This window comes from Lissotriton helveticus, chromosome 8 (genome assembly GCF_964261635.1).
Source record: "Lissotriton helveticus chromosome 8, aLisHel1.1, whole genome shotgun sequence".
Lineage (NCBI taxonomy): Eukaryota > Metazoa > Chordata > Amphibia > Caudata > Salamandridae > Lissotriton > Lissotriton helveticus.
Window position 1 is genome coordinate 194,964,363 of NC_136069.1, and position 21,558 is coordinate 194,985,920.

At 45.8% G+C, this 21,558-nt stretch overlaps 2 long non-coding RNA genes across 4 annotated transcripts in view; one reads left to right on the plus strand and one right to left on the minus strand.

The window, feature by feature from the left end:
- The window catches only part of LOC144772516 (uncharacterized), a 434,413-nt gene that overhangs the window by 409,354 nt on the left and 3,501 nt on the right, over positions 1-21,558 (plus strand). For 2 of the 3 annotated variants that reach the window (XR_013599787.1, XR_013599788.1), the window contains exon 3: positions 15,134-15,305. This is a non-coding gene — a long non-coding RNA (uncharacterized LOC144772516). Of the gene's footprint in view, positions 1-15,133; positions 15,306-15,564; positions 21,115-21,558 lie in introns of those variants that run through there. The other variant, XR_013599786.1, reaches the window with a different exon arrangement.
- The window catches only part of LOC144772517 (uncharacterized), an 88,477-nt gene that overhangs the window by 13,844 nt on the left and 53,075 nt on the right, over positions 1-21,558 (minus strand). The window lies entirely within an intron of this gene.

The following is a 21,558-nucleotide window of genomic DNA, read 5'->3' on the forward strand; positions in this document are numbered from 1 at the left end:
ACTGCATAGTTTGTATTCTATTGATTTGAGGTTTGTATTTTGGTTTAGTTTTATTTATTATAGGAAGTTCTTTTGTTCTAACTTGGTGTGGGATCCTTTTTGTGTGGTGTTATCACTTTATTCCGGTTTATTTATTTATTTTATTTTATTTGCAAAGTTTTATATAGCGTTGGCTAGACCCGGAGGTATCAGAGCGCTTTACATGCATAACAGTTTTGCATAGTTACTTTAGTTACAGTTGCATAGTATAACATAAAATACAAGTCCCCATAGAGGATAAAAAGTAATGGGGAAGAGGGGTAAAGACAGGGGGTTGGGAGGCAGATTAGATCTGGAAGAAATAACATCATGTGGCCCAAAATAGTTAGAAGTAAACTATCCCACAAACCGGTAGGAGTCACAAAGTCACAATGTCCAGTGCAAAATTCACTCACTGCGTCGAGGTCACCTTCTCAATGTGGCGGGACCACAAGGAGGGGGTGAAATAAGGGTGCCTAAAAGCGACCATTAATGACTAGAGGGTGAAAGGCGTCCAGTCAGTCAGTCAAATTCACTTTATTTGGTTAATTAAAACCATAAAAGCATACTACAAAAAAATACATAAAATATTACAATTACACATCAACAAGGTACAAAAAAAATATGATGTGATCATATACAAAACACATCATGATAAAAAGTTTAAAATTTCTTGGGGTTAAAAATGATCTAATTCATAATAATCCTTTTTTCTTTATTCTGAACATGCTGTCAGAAAACTAGCAATGTTAATAATTTCCCACACATTCGTCAGCATCTGTAAATACATAAAAGCAGGTCTAAAAATCCTTTGCCCCTTAAAATAGGTAAAATGAACTGCCTCAGAATATGGCTAAAATGTTCACAAAATAAGGTAAAATGTATTGAGTCCTGGGTCGAAAAACTATCACATGAACAAACACCCAGGTCCTCAATCTTTTTCCATCCCTTCGGCTCGGCCAGGAGTAAATGTAGTTGATTGAATCTAAATCTTACTGAAAGGAAACGTTGATGCTGATTTGTAACTAAAATTTAAATAGGGTTCCATGGTACTTGAAGTGGACAATAACTGATGTCTCAATGCCAACGTTTTTTAAATCTCACTGGCCTCCCTATCCATCTATAGGTGCAACCTATAAAAACATTTTTTTTACCCAAATTAAATTTTCTTTAATCAAGTTTTCTGGGGAATTAAACATTTCTGGCCTTCCTAGATGGTAGCGAGCTTTTTTATGTGGCTCAGCCAATGGATACTGCTTGAATAATCAAGTGTTAAACAATCGCAAATAATTTCACGATTTATCCCTAGCTCTGGGTTTGTCCAAATGCCTATCCACTTTAATAAGGGTGCCATGCTGATTAGGTCAGATACAAAGCCTAACCCAGTTTTTTGATTGTTCAAGTTTTTATTATTATGCGTAGTTAATTAAAACCGTTGCATACATAAATTTTAACAGTAAAATCAGTCACATTACATTAATATGATAAACTATGTAAAAGTTTAAAATAACACATTTATGTACGCGTGAAACTTTTAAGATAATGCCAATAAGGCATATGACCCTAGCACAAACAGCAGTGAGTCTATTAAAGGCAGCTCAATAGGAAATGTCTTTTTAAACTGGTGAAATGATCCCTTATGGCAAATCGGCAACCTGTTTCTGATATTTATAGCGTTCGATTCCGTTGTGAGAGGGTTGTATTACAAGGTGCGCAAACAGTTCCCAAAGATGTAACTTTTGCAGGTAGGCTTTTCAGCTTTGTCGCAGTCAATGCAAAACATTTTATGAGGCGGTAGTTTAGCTGTACTAAGGTTGGATAGAAGCACAGCATTACTGCCTGCCTACAAGACCTGACACCATACTGAGTGAAGAATGGCTTTAGTAGCATTTTCCGTAGATCTTTTAACTTCTCACAGAGGCATATGATGTGAACAAGGTTCTCCATGCTTCTAGCACATAATTGACAGGGCTGCTCTCCACCCCTACTTTCCCAAGGTGGTAGAAGCGAGTTAATTATTACGACTCCCAGGCGGAGCAGATGTTGACTGTGAGACAGACAACAAGTTTCTAAGAAATTTATTTTCAACAATTTGAATGTCCCTAGAATTCTTTTATCCCCATATGTCAGACCCATAACATGCTATGGTAATACATTTGGCCCTATAGATGTTTAACATTGCTTGCATAGGCTTTGCCCCCAATCTGCGGGCAAAGTCAAAAACCGCTAAGGTGGATCTGGCCATAACCCTTCTTTTAGCTTTAATATTTGGGATCCACGATCCCCTTTCATCAAATAAAACCCCTAAATAAGTAAACGAATTAACCCAAGATATCACATTGTTTTCACAAACAAGAGTCTTTAGTTTCCTTGGTTTACGCTCTAAGATCATTGTATGCGATTTAGAAAAATTAACATCCGGGTCTAATGACTTCATAAAATTGGCAAAGGAAGTTTAAAGGTGCTGGAGGCCAATTGCAGTTCTAGCTATCAAGGAAGCATCATCCGCCTATAGGAGAGCCGGGATTAACCGCTCTCCTACATGTGGGATGTCCTTGCTTGCTCCTATTAAGACCGACTCCTAATTATTAATATATAAAATGAATAGGAGTGGAATGCATCCCTGTCTCACACCTTTAACAATACGGATGCTACTGGTAAGGTGGTCTTTTTGGTCAAATCTAACTGTGACGGATAGTTCTGTGTGTAAATCAGCCAGAAAATGTACAATATTCTTATCTAGACCGAGTTTTAATAACAACTGCCAGAGTTTTGATCTATTTACTCTATCGAAGGCAAAATAAAGTTTTAGAAAGGCCAGATAGAGTGAACCTTTCTTCGCGATCGAATATTTCCCGGCCAGTAAAGATACATTTAAACTCTGGTCCATGGTTCCTCTTCCTTTCCTAAACCCATACTGTAGGCTTGAGAGGATATTCCAATCATTTAAACAGTCAGTGAGTTTACCAAGGACAGCTCTACCTAAAACTTTCACAGCAGAGTCTATCAATGAGATAGGCCTATACCATCGAGGGTCTCCTCTATTTCCCTTTTTAAAGACCGGGACTATAATTGACCGAGACCAAGATTGTGGTAGTCCAAACGTACATGCCGACGAAAAAAACATTTGCAAGTATATTAGACCATAATAGAACATTAGTTTTAAAAAGATCCACCGGAACACCATCCGGACCAGGTGCTTTATTACTTGACATCTGGTCAATAGCCGCGACTACTTCCTTAGCAGTAAACACTAGGGTGTAGTTCTCCACGACATAAGGTGTGCTTTGGGGCCCCTTATCCCCTTGATCCCCTTGAATATGTTTAAAGTGGTTGAGCCACTCCTCTTCTGGGATGTTGCAATCTAACACGCCGCTCTTATTATTTAATAAGAACAGCTTGTTGACAACATGCCAGAACTTGGCAATATATATATATATTTTTATTAAGAACAATAATAAGGCATCTGATAGACAATTGATACATACAGCATGAAAGGCAATTCAATGTAAGAGGCAGTATCAGTACAATTTGTAAAATATTCAAATAACATCGCTCCAAATCCATTGGCACACTCCCTAGCCCCCCACCCCCTCCCGTCTAAAATTCAGAATCACTTTCTTCATCCGGCCTCGGTGGATCATACAGATGCCCTCTGTATTCGTTCCAGGCACCCCAAATCTTATCCCATTTTCGGGTACAACCCCGGTGTAGGTATACCACTCTCTCTGCCATCATGGCCGCATCTAAATCCGTGCACCAGTCTCTCAACGTGGGTACCTCCTCAGCGCCCCAGTATTTGGCGATATTGCGTTTGGCAAACATTATACCCAACGTCACCCAGTCCTGAGCAGGGTGGGTAAGGTCGTTCGAGTCCCAGACGTTTAATAAACAACACCGCGGCTCAGGTAACACAGATGCATTCACTACCTGCGACATCGTCCTTATGACCTTGGCCCAGTATGTAGCAACCCGGGGGCATTCCCATATGGTTTGGAGGAATGTTCCCTCCTCCCCGCAACCCCTTAGACAAAAACGGTGTGTGGCGCGTCCTATAGCGTGCAGAGTGGTCCTAGTGTAGTATACAGGATGGAGTATTTTTAACTGTATCAGGCGGAGCCTAGAGGGTATGGCCACTTCTCTCGGGGAAGATAGCGCTGTCTGCCAGTCTGCCTCGTCAAACTCCCCCAAGTCTCCAGACCAACTGTGCCTTAATTTCAGGGTGGGATCTGGTAAATTATTAACTAGCTTGCGATACGTAAATGACGTCGCTTTTTTATGCATGTGCTCCGTAAGTAACCTGTCTTCCAGAGGAGTTGATTCAGGCAGATCAGTATTTGGTGGGATAACCGACCGCAGGGTATGGCGGACCTGCAAATATCTAAATCTTTCAGTGGGCGCTAAGTCGTATTGGGTTTGAAGCTGGTCAAATGGTATGATTGCACCCCTCTTCCATAGGTCGCCTACCGTGGAGATTCCTATCAGGTCCCATTCTCTAAACCCTTTACTGTTGCAGAGTTTACCCAGTCTGCGTGTATACCTGCACTCTTGGCTGCTGCCTCCCGGGAGTGCAGGTATACCGCGGGGAGCCGCGAGTGCCGAAATAGTCACCGCGTGAAGGGAACCCGCGCTGTCCTCACCGAAGGGGCGTGTCCTCGTCTCTTGCGAAGTTTCTAGGTTATTCCTGCAAATCGCAGTGGATAACGACGGAGACTGTCGTGTGAATCCTCACACAAAATAAAGAATTTTTCACATACAGAGCCTCACAATAGGGTGTGCCTTAGCGCGCGCACACCACCGGAGGACTTTTTGCTAGGTCCTGACGAATGCTGAGCAAATTGCAACTTAAAACAGCAGAAACATGTTGACCATTTTGTATATTCAACAGGACTCCGGTCCCCTACCTCAGAACCTTGTGTAGTCCGTTCACTTTGTTTTTAATCCAATGCAGGTTGGCCATTATTAAAGATTTTTGTAAAGGCTACAACCTTCGCATTTTTTAACACACTGGCACGCTCACTTATAGTCACTCCTATTTGGGCACTGTTACACTCACCACATCCCGCTCCGCTGTAATCAGGCGTTGTAGCACGCTGGGGGGACATTCGGTCACCCCAGCGGGGACCCAATGATGAAGCATGTCACCAACTAGTGGTGAGTGAGGGTCCTTCATAAAGAAAAGAATTCCCTCTCCCTTACGTTAGTCTTGGGTGAGTTTTGCACCCGATGGGTTTTGTCCTAGTAGGGTACCTCATTGGGTATTCACAGGGGGACAGAGATTGGACACCATGTACATGTGTTTGTGGGAGTAACAACCGCATTCACAGTACAGAGTGAATAAACAAACTTCACTGCTTAGGTTTCGCCCTGGGCGTTGCAACTGCATAGCAGTTGCTCCGCCCATGGCGAAACCTCATGATCCTACATATGTACTTTGGTTCAGCCTCTGTCTACCATTGGCTAGCTCCATAAATGGAGGCTAGCCATTGGGAGACAGAGGCTGTCAGTCACGCTTTCTCTTGAAAACGCGATTCGGGGGCATTTCGCGGTGGTTTTTTAAGCCCCGCCCCTTTGTCCCGGGCCGCGCTGTGATTGGCTGCCGGCCCGGGACACCCCCGTGACGTCATTCCCGGGCCGCGCTGTGATTGGCTGGCCGGCCCGGGACCTGACTTGTTTTTAAATTGCCTCGCGTTTGAATTATGGGTTTTAAAATAAGGTGATAAAGTAACGAAATATCAAAATGTTAGATAAAACTTGGGGTGTCTTCACCTCACACATGCAGCACTGGTATGTTGCCCCGGATCCCTAACTTGAAAAGTCTAACGGGGGGGCTATGAACCGCTAGAGTCGCTTGGAGACGGTGGGGTACGGCGGCTGAATGCCTGTGCTGGAGTATGTCTATGCTATTGTAGTAACTGTGCGTCCGCCGTTCGTCTAGTGACTGGTCTGGCAGCGCTGTGAGCTGTGGCAGGGGCGGGCGGGCGTTCGGCTGTCGGTGTCTGGTTTCTCCCCTCCCTCCAGTGCTGCAGCTTGGCAGCTGGTTGCTAGGATGACGTCATCGCTTCCGCCCCACTTCCTCTCCTCGGCGGTGAGAATCCAACATGGACTGAGGCTGCAGCCATGGGGCTCGGACGGGGCCCCCGCCAGCCTCACTCCCAGCTCCCCACTCGGCGCCTGTAAGCAGGGGCTCGCCGCAGAGGCGCTCTGACATGGCCGAGCTGCGCAGCTCTCTCTGGGACGGCCCTTATTTTGCAGTTACACCTTGGTTTTCGTTAACTTTGGGACAACCCCCCCTCGACTTATCACGGATAACTATTGAAACATAATAAAAAGTTGAGGAAGGTCCGAGAATGTGACCAAGAAGATGTGGAGCGCGGAGCCGCAGGGCGCTGCTGCGGGCCGCCGCTGAGGAGGAAAATGAACGAGGAAGAACAGCCGGACGAGTGAGTTGGGGGCTCGGGCAGGAATGGGTTGTGTGTTATGGGTGGGGGTAGGTGGTTGGTGCATGGGATTTCAGCCTGAGGGGCTCACGCGAGCTGCTGCACGCCCCCCTGCAGCCGTGTTTACTTCTGCAGGGCTCGCGCTGGCGGCCACACGTCAGTTGCTACCCAGGACTTAACGGGGTTGCACCGGTCTCGGCAGGGACACCCTCCCCTGGCACGGACCATTTGGGGGGGTGCTTTAGATTTTAGGTGTCAACAGCGTTCCCTTACACTTTGGAGTTTCTGAGCCTTCCCCGCCCCCCTGCATTGTCGAGCGTGCGGCGGCCGAGGCTCGGGACATCCCCCCTCCCCCACCCCGCGTCAAATGGAAGCGCAAGCGTCGGCCATTTTTTTCCTAGAGTCGTCTTCATTTGCATACAGCGTTTTCCATTCATAAAAAAAAGAGCTGGCGTGCGCCGGTGTGAGGGAGGAGTGTGCGCTCTGTGGAGGAGTCCGCGGTCTGGCCCAGCCGTTGGGCAGAGAGGCCTGGCTAGGTGAGGGGGAGTTGCCAGCCGCCTATAGTATGAGCAGATGGCCTCTCTTCCTGCGCGCTCCGTCTCTTGGTAGGCAGGGTGAGGCCCAAGACTGCGCAGCCCCGAGCAGGCCTCCTAGTAGCTGCTGCGTGGGCCGCCTCGCTCTGAGCAGTCCTTGGAAATGTACTAGTTCACAATGCCCTTTAAAGCTCATAGGACGAGAACTGACCACTCTGCTTCCACGCGAGCCCTCCAGCTTTCGCTGCGCCCCATGTTCCTTCTTAGTGAGATTTGGATAGCCATGAAATCCCTTTATGTCAGTCTAAAGTGGGGCAGTAGGGTTTAACTCCTATGTACTTTGTTTTTTCTAGATTCTTACACTTTGAGAACGAGCTGTATTGCTGGACTTTCTGTTAAAAATCACAAAACTTTACATTGGTTTCTCAGAGTTTTAAACTGCTGCTCGGCCTTGGGTCTGTTGCTCTTAAAGTGTCTGACGTATTTAAGGCTGCAATATGCTTTTAATGCACATGTTAAGGTAAACAAAATTAAGAAAGGTATTTTAAAAGCTATAAAAGTAGCAACATTAAAGTCTCTGTAGTTTAGTACAAAGTAAGTGTGAAATGTGTATTGCTGAGAGAACTTTTCATGCATATTGTGCCATCCTCCTCATAGAACGTTAGAAAGTGAATTTCAATCCCCAAGTAAAGTGCATTGAGGAAACTGATTTCTGAACTATTGGGAGAGCAAAGCAATAAGTAAACAGTCATGCATTCCAGTCTTCCTTGAGGAGGGGAGGGAGTCCTAATGGTAATATAACATGACGATCTATGTGGAACTATCAAATCCTCAGTAGCGTTATTAAAGCTACCATTTTCTTTAAATACTATGGAAGAACTCAACCAAAGGTTATGTCGATACAGTAGCAATCTAGTAGGATATGTTTTTTGTTTATTTTTAATAAACTTTTTTGGTCCACGCTGCCGTAAAGCATTTTCTGAAAACACAGATTAGATCTGTTTTGCTGCTTAAGCCTTTTTCCGGACGCCCTTGTTCTGTCGCTGTAATGTTAACCAACGCCAATGATGGGCTATTGAGGTATTGACATGTACATTCGCATGGCTATGTGATGCCCCTATTGAATGTAATGTCACTTTACAAGGTCTTTTTTTGTTTGTTCTCTAGTCTGTCCACCTTCATGTGAACTCCTGGCGATTGCATAGTTAAGTTATTACATTACTTGGTTATTCTTTTGTGCAGATGTGTTGACTTATTTCAATACCGAGGTTATGTTTATGGAATTAGTGGCAGTATAAGGAATCAAGTTTGGAGACACATTTAATAATCGTTGAAAAATAAGCTGTCGTACATGGAATAGTTGGATCTATTTTTGATCAGACTTTACTTCAAAAGGTGGCAGTGTGTTATGGCCACGTCAAGGAGTAGTGATTAACTTGTTATGCCTGCTCTTTTGACATCCCATGGCATGTTTTCAAAAGTATGTAAAATAACTAACTGCAAAACCACAGGATACTCAAAGCGGGTTTTACTGACATAGTGGCGCCTTTTTAGGTTGAAGTACAGTACAGTGCTAAAACCTGGACCTCCCCAACAACACTAATTTTTAAAGGCCCCATCACATACAAGACTAGATCACTTTACTAGGCTATCTGCTGCATTTATTCAACAGATTCTAAAAGGAGAATCAGTGCGAGCTTCCAAGAACGTGTTTTAATAAGATCCAAGTTAATAATGCTTAGATCTCCAACATATGAAGCATGAATGGATGGTTGGAGACAGCTGGAATCCTAACCTACAGACTCCAGGTTACACATAGAGCTCCCTGATGGGTGCATTAATCCACCAAGCTACATCACCGGCTTTTCTGGGTATGTTCTACTAATGAATGCATTACGGGCTTACTTCAAGTGTCCTTTAACAGTGTTATCAGAGGTGGGATCGCAAAGGTAAAAACAGAGGCTGCCCCTGGTAATTTTCACTGGCGACCTCTGAGTGACCTCTTAAAGCTGTGTGGGTGTGTGTGTGGCTCTGGGTGTGTGTGTGGCTCTGGGTGTGTGGGTGTGTGTGTGGCTCTGGGTGTGTGGGTGTGTGTGTGGCTCTGGGTGTGTGGGTGTGTGTGGCTCTGGGTGTGTGGGGCTCTGGGTGTGTGGGGGTGTGTGTGGCTCTGGGTGTGTGTGTGTGTGTGGCTCTGGGTGTGTGTGTGTGGTAGTAATTGCTGTCTGATAAGCTTGTCCAGTAGAGTACAATAGGTCTTACATTTGCGAGAGATTAAGCTGTTGGCAATGTAAATGACAATGCCATTTATTTATCTGTTTTCAAAACCAACACATAAATAAAAATTTTGTCATTTACAATGCCAATAGCTCTAACTTTTGCAAAGGCGAAACCGTTGCATTGTAAATGCTTGTTTGTTTATGGCAGCAGCTTTCTTCTTTTCCTTTTTCACTGAGTCACTCCTCTGTTGTTATTTGCGACTTTGTTTGGGGTATAGGAGTGTCTACTCATGCTCTCTCTCACTTGTTGGTATTAACTAAACTATCTGTAACCTGGCAATTTTTTGGGCATAAATGAATATTAAAATCACCCAAAGTTATTACCGAATAAAGTGTGACTTGTTTCTCCTTATAGGATTCCAGAAACAATTTAAGGCTAGATAAATGCTCTATAGCATTAGATCTATCAAATGAATTATAAAAGTTCACAACTAAAATCCTAGTTGCATTGATGGGAACAATTTCAAAAGCTAGACAGTTCGATAAACCAAGATCCAGTTTACGATGGCTTCCTGCAACCTTTAATGAGATCATAGTTATAAGACCACCTTTGGATCTGCCCGCTATAGAGAGCCTTGCTGGCTCAACATATGTCGCGTACCCATCCAGCCAAAAAATATTGTCAACTTCCCAAGTTTCTTGAAGCCCGATGACATCATAATCCCTTAGTAAATCATTCCATAAGGATCATCCATTTTATTTCTCATTCCTGCTATGTTCCAACTTAGTATTTTAACTTGACTTGGCACTTTTGGCCCATTTCTATTGGGCAGAATGTTTGGATCCACCCTCTGAGTATCTAGAACGTGCCCCTGTATGGGGTAGCCACCAATCAGTCAATCATTCCCGTCCATCTGGCTCAGTGGCCAAAATCGACTTGTTAGTTTTAGCCTGTGGTTGGCAGAGCTTACTCCTACATCTCTCCCCAAGATTAGGAGAGCAGCAGGATTACCACCTAATCCCTCTTGAAAGTGATGGTCACCCCTGGCCTAGAACTAATGTCCAGTTCATGCCTATGTGTGTCTAGTTGCCAGTTAAACTGGGGAGTGAGGTTGTATGGTCGATCAACAGTTTTGGGTGGGTGAAAGTAGCCTAATGGAATAATTCTCTCTTTGTCCCCATGGTTGTTACCTTGAAAAAGCAAACCCACAATATCCCTCTGGTCAAAATTATTAACAACACAATCACCCTTCTTCTGTTTGGGGCAGGGACCTACCCACCCGGACCGTCTAGCCGTAATAACGTAAAGATGCATTAAATCCTCCTTCAGAGTTCGAAGTACACCAGAATTTAACTTTACAAATCAACTCATCAGGTGCTTCCACAACATTTTCCTTCAGAGGGGGTACCCCGGTTAAGACTGCCAATAACAGGGTGGCTTCAGGTGGCAGTTGGCCTTTGATCTTATTTCCGACTTCCAAGGTATTCCACCCTGATTATCACTCATTTCGACTTCTTGGGGGGACCTTCCCGGCGTAATCCCTGAGTGAGGCACGATTGCACCGCCATCCCCCATGGGAGTCCACTGGTAGAATGTATGGTATTCTTGTTACAAAGCGTTTTGCTACATTGTATATTACTATTCAACTCCCTGGTAATGGCATGAGGACATGACACACCCTCCCATTTTCTTTCTAGACAAGCTAGTTTCTTCATGATCCCCACAGTCCCAAATTTCATACAGTTAATTATCTCAACTCTTAGTGTGTCGAAGAGAGTGTCAATATTGGTTAGAACTAATACCATGTTCATAGTACTGTTTACAGGATGGCTGGGCGGCTGCTCTTCCACAGTCAATCGACTTCTTCCCACCTCCTGCGTTACCAGCTCCTTATTGTTCAAAGCCAGCTTGGTGCCCTTCTTTCTCTTTTTCTTTACGGGGGCCAAACAGGCTCCTTAAATAGGATTTTGTCTGTACTATCAACATCTCTACTTGTTCAGGTAAACAATTATTGCACCTCAGCACTAAAATATTAGTGATACAAAGAAGAAAATGCTTCTATGGGCAATAGTTTCCCGTCCTGACCTTCTTAGGGAGTCACGACTTTTGATACATCAAATGCACATTCAATAAAAAATTGTATATAGAGAACATCCAAAACATGAAATGGCTTTGCTGTTTTAATATCGAATTTTACACATTCATTGTCTATACAATCCCATATCATTGATAAAAGTTATACGGCTTGTTGTTAGAAGTTCTTCTGTGCTTGTATCCCAGAAAGAAACACAACAGGCAGCCAACACGTGTTTTGTTACTAAAAAGTAACTTCCTCAAGCCCTTTATTATTTTCTAGTTGGGATGCATCGTGTATAGCTTAAAATATCTTGAAAGTGAAAGAATTTGATGAACCGGCACTTAGTCTTTATCTCTGACAAAAGAGCTCTCATAGGGTCTTGAAAAACCGCCGCATGTCGCGCAGAACCAAGTTGTCTTGAAAGAGGAATAATCGGAATTGTGTCCGATTATTCCTCCTTCAAGACAACTTGGTTCTGCGCGACATGCATCAGTTTTTCAAGAGCCTATCAGAGCTCTTTTGTCAGAGGGGGCCTCTTCGGTGAGCCTTTTGTGAAGGAACTGAGGAAGTTTGGGCCTTGTCCAATGACGTGAAGGTGGCCACAATCTAATATCAAGAGGGTTTTTCAAACGCATTTCTCCCAAGGGGCCGGTCGCGGTAGGGGGCCGCGCGCCCGGCCGTGGAGGCCAGCAATCTGTCAACAGGGACATGACTCCGGTAGAGGGCAATATAACTCCTCAGCAAACTTCAACACCTTCTACCCTACCCGAGGGCAGCGGTTCCGAGGACGTGGCGGCTTCAAAAACAACGCCGGGAAGGGGTCAAACAGGCGGTAAGTGTCATGCCTGCGGAGCAGGTTCTTATCGGGGGTCGTTTGGCGGCCTTTCAGGACGTTTGGGCACAGCTTACGTCAGATGCGTGGGTCTTGCAGACGGTGAGAGGGATTCACATAGAGTTTTACGACCATCCTTTTCAGGTAGAACTCCCATGACCCATCTCCTTTGCAGTTCCCGACGCCCAGCTGATTGACGAGGAGGTGTCCGCTCTTCTCAAGAAAGGAGCCATCTGTCGATCCGCTCGGCATCCCAACGGTTTCCTCAGCAACGTCTTTTTAGTGGAAAAGACAGACGGGGGACGGCGCCCGGTAATCAACCTGAAAGAGTTCAATGGTTGGTTGGTTGGTTTACCGCCACTTCAAAATGGAGGGCATACACCTTCTTCGGGATGTCCTCTTGCCGCGCGATTCGATGGTCCGGTTGGACCTCAAGGATGCGTACTTGGTAGTTCTGGTCCATCCTCCCCATCGACGCTTCCTCCAGTTCCTTTGGCGGGGTCAGGAGTTTTTGAGAGGTCAGGGGATAAGAATGATTGTGTACCTGGACGACATTCTTCTCATGGCGCAGTGTCCGCAGAGGCTGACTGCTCAATTGCAACAGACGGTGTCCCTCTTAGAAAGCCTAGGGTTTGTCATCAATGAGCCAAAGTCGGTACTCTGCCCAACTCAGAGTCTGGTTTTTCTCGGTTTCGTCGTCGACTCGTTCAGGCTTCCTTGAGTCTTCCATCTCACAAGATGGCCAAAATCCGTCACGTCCTGAGACAGACCATATCCAGGCCCCGGACGTCCCTTCTGCAGATTGCCCGGGTGGTGGGTCTCCTGTCGTACTCCATTCAGGCAATCTTCCCAGGTCCGTTGCATTATCGGGCCTTGCAGCGGTTAAAGGCACACCACCTCAGGAAAGGGTTGACTTACGATCAGACGGTTCCTCTGTCGAAGGAGGCGAAGGAGGAGATGGCTTGGTGGTTGGCACACATGGAGGCCTGGAACGGGCGTGCAATTTTCGGTTCTACTCCAGACTTGGTCATAGAATCGGAAGCCAGCCGGTCAGGATGGGGTGCCCGTTGCGGGGAATTCTCCACAGGCGGCGTTTGGTCATTAGAGGAGCAGGGACTGCATATCAATTACCTAGAGCTCCTGGCGGGTTCATTCGCCGTACGCTGCTGGACGAGACAGCAAGCGAGTTCATGCGTCCTGCTGAAGATGGACAAGATATCGGCAGTGCGCTATGTCAATCGCCTGGGGGGCCTGCGGTCTCGGGCTTTGGCGGACCTCCCCAAGGAGTTTTGGGAATATTGTCTGGCACACCAGGTCTCGGTAATGGCAGAATACTTTCCGGGCCAAGCCAACCAAGTAGCAGATTGGCACTCGAGGCACCTAAGGGATTTCAGTCTGTGGAAGCTGGATGTTCTGGTCTTCAGATGGCTGGACGGTCACTGGGGTCCGTTTTCGGTGGACCTCTTTGTGTCCCGTCTCGATCATCAGCTCCCGCGCTTCTTCAGCTGGAGACCCGACCCCCTAGCGGAGGCCACGGATGCTTTCCTTCAGGATTGGAGTCAGGAGAAGGGTTATGCCCTTCCTCGATGGTGGTGAGATTGGCAGCCCGGGTCCGGCTTCTGGGGGCAGAGGTGGTGGTGGTTATGCCATTTGGAGGTCTCAAGTGTGGTTTCCGCTTCTTCTGGAACTTTCTTGGGATTTTTCAATCCTACTCCCCCCGCTTCCTCGTCTTCTTCTGAATCCGGACAGGGAGCAACACCACCTCATTTGCCAAGGTTCTCTCCGCCTCATGGCATGGAGGCTTTCAGGAGATGCTGGGCGCTCCCAGGCCTTTCGGGATCGGCTCAGTGTCTCTTGTCAAAGGCCTGGGCAGACAGTACATCGAAGCGGTATCAGTCCGCTTGGACCAAGTGGTCTCGTTGGTGTCTTCAACGGGACTTGGATCCCATGGTCGCAGGCGTCGTTCCCTTCCTCAATTTCCTGGCGGATCTGGCTACCGAGGGCCTGGCTTACCGCTCCATTAATGTGATCTGTTCAGCGATTTCATCCACTCATTGCCCGGTGGATGGAGCCCCGATTGGGGAACATCCATTCGTCTGTCGCCTTTTGCGGGGTATCCTCCTGTCTCTGCCCCCAGAACCTCGGTACTCTGTCCTCTGGGATGTTAATTTGGTCTTAAATCTGTTCTTATCTTGGCAGCCGAATAGGTATCTTTCTTTGAAGGATCTTTCGGCCAAGCTAGCCATGCTGTTATGTCTCGTCTCCTGCCGCAGGGTTTCTGACATCCGGGCTTTGGACGTTACAGCGGGAGTTTTTTCCACGGAAGGGATTATCTTCACAGTAGGTCGTCGTACTAAGTCGGATTCTCGCACAATTTCATATTCTGCCTTCGCGGATGTGCTCAAGCTGTGTGTGGTGGACTGTCTGAAATCCTACCAGGATAGGACTATGGAATTGCGCCCGCTGGGCGAACGACAACTTCTTATTGCATTACGTAAACCGCACAAAGCTGTCTCTTCGCACACTATAGCCAGATGGGTGAGGTGGGTCATGCAAGAGGCAGGTATTGACATGAAACACTGCAGTTTGGGGCACATTCGGCTAGGGGTGCATTGGCTTCTAAGGCTTTCTCTCAGGGAGCTCGATTGGAAGACCATATGCGCGCAGCGGATTGGTCTTCTGATTCCACAATTAAGAGGTTTTATTTTAAACCGGTGGTGGATGTGGCACGGTTGGTGGTGAGTAAGCTTTGAACTAGCATAATCGGGCCTCCAGTCCTGACATAGAATCGAATTTTGCCTAGCATAAGTGACGGTAAGTTTCAATTCTATTAAGGACGCGGAGGCGAGGATTATCCCTCTCGTGCACGGTTAGTGCGAACCCACCCGTATGGACGTAAGTAAACTGTCTTCTTAAAGGTTGTTCGGTGGTGGGAGTACACTGACGTTGATAGTGAATGGCGAGATGTCTTGAACTTGGAAATAGTAACTCCTCGTGTTTTTTCATTATGTTGCAGGACATGATGGTGCAAAACAGGACCAATAGGATTCAGGCGTGACTTGCGCGAAGAAAGAGGAAGGCTTCACATAATGGAGGACCTTCCAGAAGAGTGCATGGACAATGAGGAAGGACTATGTTATGGTGTTCCCCCATGGATTGATGGGAGTTGATGTTCTTGGAACTATACGGTATTTGTTTTTGTTAGGACTAAATGATGATTTTCTTGATTTGTGAGAAAAATACATCTTTATTGCTTTTCTGGCTGCTGGGGTTTGAGTATAGAGAATAAAGCAAAGGAAGAAAATCATAATCCTCGCCTCCGCGTCCTTAATAGAATTGAAACGTACCGTCACTTATGCTAAGCAAATTTCGATTCCCCTTCATTTACTTCTTTTTGTTTTTTCCAAATTCTTCTTCTGACTGTGTGTCTGAAACCACACCTGCAAGGATGGAATTTGAGCTGTCCAACATGGATGCCTACAGTGCGGCCCAGTTCAAGGAGTTCTGGAAAGAGAAGTGATTTCCAGCAAAGAGCACCACCAGGAAGGTGAAGCTACAAGCGGTTCTAAGAGACTGTCCCCAGAGGAGCTGTCTGAAAGGAAGGAGGAGAGAGAGCTCAGGCTGGAGATGGAGAGACTCAGTATGGAAAAAAGAAACTGGGCATGGAGGCAGAACAAATGCTGATTGAGGCTGAGAGAGCTTTTGCACAGGAGAAGGCTTAGAGAGCCTTGTAGGAGAGATGATTAGCAATGGAGGTTTGAAGGATGGCCCATGAGCTAAGTCTCAGAAAGCTGGACATCAGAACTATGCAGGTGGAGGCCAGCAATAATGGTGGCAGCCTACCTACAGTGCCCTCTATAGACAAAAGGTCTGGTGCCTGACTTTATGTGGGATGACACTGACAAGTGGTTCTGACTTATGAGATTGCTTTACAGATCCACAGGATCCCTGAACAGGATTGGGAGGCTGGTCTGTGGAAGCATATCCCTAGAGAAGGGAGGGACACCCTATTGGCCCAAGAGAAGGGGGAGAGGACGAGGTATTCCCCAATGTACGAAGCCCTTTTCAGGATGTATGGCATTACCCTAGACGGTGAGCCACTGCTGTGCCAGAGGCTTTTTGGCCTGCTAGTTAGAAAGTCGAATTTCACCCAGATTGTCTCTATGTGAGTTCTCTTCAATTGCCTGGGGAATTCCTATTCCATCTTTGTACTTTATAGACAGGCATTTAGTTAAAATCACATATATAAGTTTCAAGGTGATTTGTGACTTTTCCATTTTCACCTGCTTCAAGGTAACTGCCACTGTCTGGGAGCTCTACTGTGTTTTGATTTTCATCGTGTTCTAGGTCATCTGTTCCAGTGGTTTTGAAGGCTGGAAATGTTGTACTGTGCATCGTTCTCCACCAAATCTTGTACTGCTCATTCATTTAATTGTGGCTTTCCTGAAGAAGGCACTTCTGTGCAGAAACACATGTAGATCTAAAGATGGAAGATTAGCATTTGTAAGCCACATTGCGATTTGAGTTCTGTATATAGTATTTAGTAGTTCCACATTTTGAGAGAAATATTATTCATTGTATATCAACAGATAACAAATATATTTGTATTCTTTTTGGGTGTGTATAGTATGACTGTAGATAGGAATGAAGTATGAAAGTGTAGGTGCCAATTTATGGAATATTAATATTGTTTTTTTTCTTTTTTATATTGTGGAAAGTATTATGTTATCTCAATTTAAACATGAATAAACATCAGTGTTGATAGTGACACCTCTTCTCTATTATTTGTCATGTTTATAGCTGTTATTTGTTGATCTTTAAGAGTTGCCATAGGTCTTCGCAAGCTGATTGGCTTACCCCAGAGACGTACATGACAGAACTTTAGGGACAGCCAGAAACTGGCCCAACAGACATGGCTGGAATGTTTGGATTCCTTTTCCAAAGCACTGGCTGGTTGGGTGAAGGGCAGTGAAGTAAAGGATAATCAGGGGCTGTACAATTTGATTGCAAAGGAGCACATGTTCAGTCTTTGTTTTGCAGATCTGCGCTAACACCCGATTGCTAGTTAGCTTACTGACTCCAGGGAGCTTGCGAAAGAAGTGGACCGCTGGGTCAGCATCAAAGTCCACAAGAAGGTATCCGGAGGGGGATCATCCTAAGGGTGGACAGGGTTCTCACCAGTAAAAGGAGGGGGGAGCCAAAATGAAATTTGGGGAACACATTGTCCCAGTTACTCTGGGAAACAACTTAGAGGTTCCTCTAGTGTCCCTGGGTGACAAAGAGATGGTGCAGAGAACTCACATGCCTAGTATGACTAGGAAATTCAGGCAGAGGTTCACCATCAATGGACAGTAGGTGGAGGCTCTGAAAGAAACTGGAGCCTGGATGATGACCATCAGATGTCAGCTGGTTAAATCAGAGCAGGTAATCCCTAATGTATTCCACCTAGGTGTTGCAGCTGACAATCATGAGAGTCACTAGCCAGTGTCTCTGGTTCCCTTGAGTGGGGTGTCTTAGGCTCTTTAAGGGGAGCTGTGAGTCAGTCCATGCCTGTGGATTGTCCGTTTGGAAATGACCTGGAGCACACCATCTGGAAGGAGGTGGAGCTCAGGTCGCAGTTGGAGATGTTAGGGTTGCCAGAGTGGGTGTGTCTGACCACATGGTCCATGGCCACCCGAGAGGGTAGTCAGAAAGACCTGAAGCCTGTAAGAATGAAACAGGCCCCTGCCAAAAAGAGGAAGGGCAAAGGGTGCGAAAACCCGCTCCTGAAACTCCTATGGTCCAGGAAGAGGCTGAACCTGAGGGGAATGCCCCAGTGTCTACAGGAGAGGAGGTTGCCACCCTGCGGAACTACATGAGCTGGCCAACTTGCGGCAGGAAGGGGTCTCACCAGGAAGGAAGGAGTTCCGCAAGGCACAGAAGTAGTGCCCCACTCTTGAGGGCCTACGGTGACAGGTTGAGGCACAGGAAGCTGGCGACACCTTTGGTGATTACCAGATCTACTGGGAGAACGGTCTCCTGTATAGCGAGTCTAAGGTTCCTGGGGCAACACTTGTTTTGGTGGTCCCTCAGTGCTGCAAGGCTTTTGTACTGGAGCTGGCTCGTGGCAGGTTATTTAGGGGCAGGACAAGACCTTTGACAGTCTTGTCCCCCAGCTTTATTTGCCTCAAATGAGAAGTACCTCAGACGCGTTCTGCAGGTCCTGTCTTACCTGCGAGGCAAGTGGCAACTCAGGAGGCAAGCGCAAGGTAACCCTCCAACCATTTCCTGTCATTGCCATCCCCTTTAAAAGTATGGGCATCAACATTTTTGGGTCTCTGAACCCCAAGACAGGCATTGGTAACAGGTTCATCCTAGTCTTTGTGGACCATGGCACCAGCTATACGGAGGCTATTCTTCTGTGAACGGTGACTGCGCCTGCAGTGGTCAGCGCACTTATGGGGATATTTCCCCTTATGAAATTTCCCAAGGAGGTGATGTCTTACCATGGTTTGTGTAGATATAGTCCATTGAAAATTCAATTTTCCAACTTAGAATTCTACGCATCACACAATGATAAACTGCTATCACAGGTGGATCATAATGCATTTAAGATTGTTTACCCACTTAACCTATCGAAAAATGCTACTAAGAACTTCAAACATAATCTAATCAAATGGTACCTCGAAACGCTTGTCTGATGCCTACTTTTGCACTTCAAAATATGTTGTGGTTAACAACCTAATCTCCTTCACTAACAGAAGAGCGCAATGGAGAAGAGTCTTAACTTCCATATTCCGATCCAAACCAATTTGGAAAACTCCTCACGGTTTCCAAATAACCATAATACTTAATCACTGGACTGAAATCTAGTACAGTTGACAAAATCTTTATGAAGATTACAAATACATTAGATAACACTGTACCATATGCTCTGCCAAATCAAAGTCTCTCCTCTGCTTTGAAACCTCACGCCACCTCTACTACTGCCTCCATCTCTGCCTCACTTACTCTGACTCAGCATAACCAGTTCCCTTGCATCAACGATGAAACCATGGTTGATGCACCAAGGCCTTGTATTACAATTAAAGACTACCCGAGTACCAACATGGGGGACTTGCCTGCTCCATTACTCACATGACATTGAAACGCAATGCACAACCCCCTAAAGCTTTCAACACAATTTGGGGAACTTCAGATCTATTAACTACTCTTCCTCTACATCACTTTCACCCAAATATGTGTCTCGCTCCTCCACTGTGTTTCCCAACCCATGGGTTTGAACAGCCCTACAACACAAAAGGTCTATCGATGAAACTAATCTGACAGCTCTCCCTACCCCTCTTCCACTCTCCACTTCCAGTTTCCCACCCACAAGCCTGCAACTTCCTGTCACCCCCAACTACTTACCTCTTTACCTAAGAGGAATCCACACTGTCTACCACCAATCCCTCTTCTGAGGGGTCTCATTTACTATCTACCCCTAGCCATCATCCCTCCATTGAGGATAAGCTGGCAGACCTCAAGCGTGATCTTCAACTAATTAAAGATGACCCTCAGAACATATTAAGCTTCTCGATGGAGAAGCTTTGGAATCCCAACATGACCTCTGACACTAATCAACCCAGCCTTCATGCAATGGTTAAACACCACTGGACAAAACCTTTGTCCATGGAAAACCTGTTGAATCTGATCTCGAACTCATTGCCACATTTTAATCACAACTCCAGGCCACAAAGGATTACTGACTATCGGCATCTCCATCGTGTCATACGCGGATGACACGCAATTAGTCTTCTCAATCTCAGACACCCTTAACTCTGATAATCGACAGCTTGTTCCCTGCCTTGAGAAAATTGGATCTTGGATGGCGGACTGTAAACGTAAGTTAAATGGCGACAAAACAGAACTGATGATTCTGGGAAACACACTCAATACCCGAACGGAAGTTCCTTGCCAAATCAGTTGGGGACCACCGCCTTCCCTCAAACCTGCCATAAAAAATCTTGGCATGTGGATAGATCAGAATCTCACAATGGAGACACAGGCCAAAAAGCTATCTGGCACCTGCTTTGGGACACTACGTCTGCTTAGGAAGATTATGTCCTTACTCCCGGAAGACGCAAGGAGCACAGTGGTTCAGGCCCTGGTGATCTCGAGGCTGGTCTACGGTAACTCCCTCTTCTTGGGCTCTCCCAAGTATGTAATCAACCGTCTTCAAATTGTTCAAAAAGCAGCAGCACGACTACTATTGAACGTACCCAGACGTCAATCAATTAAATCAAGACTGAAGGAACTGCACTGGCTTCCGGTTCAAGCCAGAATTAAGTTTAAATGCCTCAATCTGGCTCATTGTGCCATGCACGGAAGGGGTCCGGCACTCATTCAAAACCTGATTACTCACTACACACCCCAACGACAGCTCAGGTCAAGCTCAAAATTTCTCATGAAGGATACCGTAACAAAAAGAGCCAGATGGGGTGGAAGGTCTTTTTCCGATCTGATACCTATGCTCTGGGACAGCCTAGATTCAGACATCCGATCCACCCAAGAAGAAGCACAGTTCAGGAAAAAACTTAAGACCTGGCTCTTTGCACAGGATTAATACCTACTCCCGCTAAAACTGCCTCATTAGCGCTGAGATGCCCAAGGGTAGTCACGCGCTCCATAAATCCTATAAACATCAACATAAACATATTTGTTGATGCTAACATTCACTCCCTTCTACTATCTTACAACACTTATTGTAGTGATTCATCACCCTCACTATTAAATATCCAAACTATTCCCTCCAACCAGTTAGAGAATCCAATGTCAGTCTCAGAACAATGAACAAGGATAATTAATTCATCAGCTGTCCCCACATCACACCTAGAAGACGTAGTAACTAAATCTCACATTAAATTGACACTTCTTAACTGCAGGTCAGCGGTAAGGCACGCAGCTGATATTGCTGATCTCATACTTACACAAGAACTGGACTTCCTGATCTTAATAGAAACTTTGCTCAATTATACCTCCTCACCAATTTTGGACATTTTGTTCCCCCCAAATATGACATCATCAGACCTGTTAAAGTTGGGGGAGACATAGCATGCAACTTTCGCTCAATTCTCACCCTGAGACATACAAACTGCCTCAATGTCCACCTTATGAACACCTGGGCATCGAAATCTGGAACAATGACAAGATAGTTTGTACACTCCACATGCTCTATCACTCCCAGGTTATAATCTACATTTCATTGAACAAATAATGGAGACCATATCCTCTAGCTCTGACCAATTCCCTAACCATATCGTCCTTCGGGATTTCAACTTACACTGGAACAACACAAATGATCCCTTACTGTAAACCTTCAAGGCTTTCATCTCCAACCAAAACTTCACCCAGTCCTGCAATGGACCTACCCACAGCAAGGGCTCCACTATCGATGTAACCATTTTCTCATCTTGGAAAGGG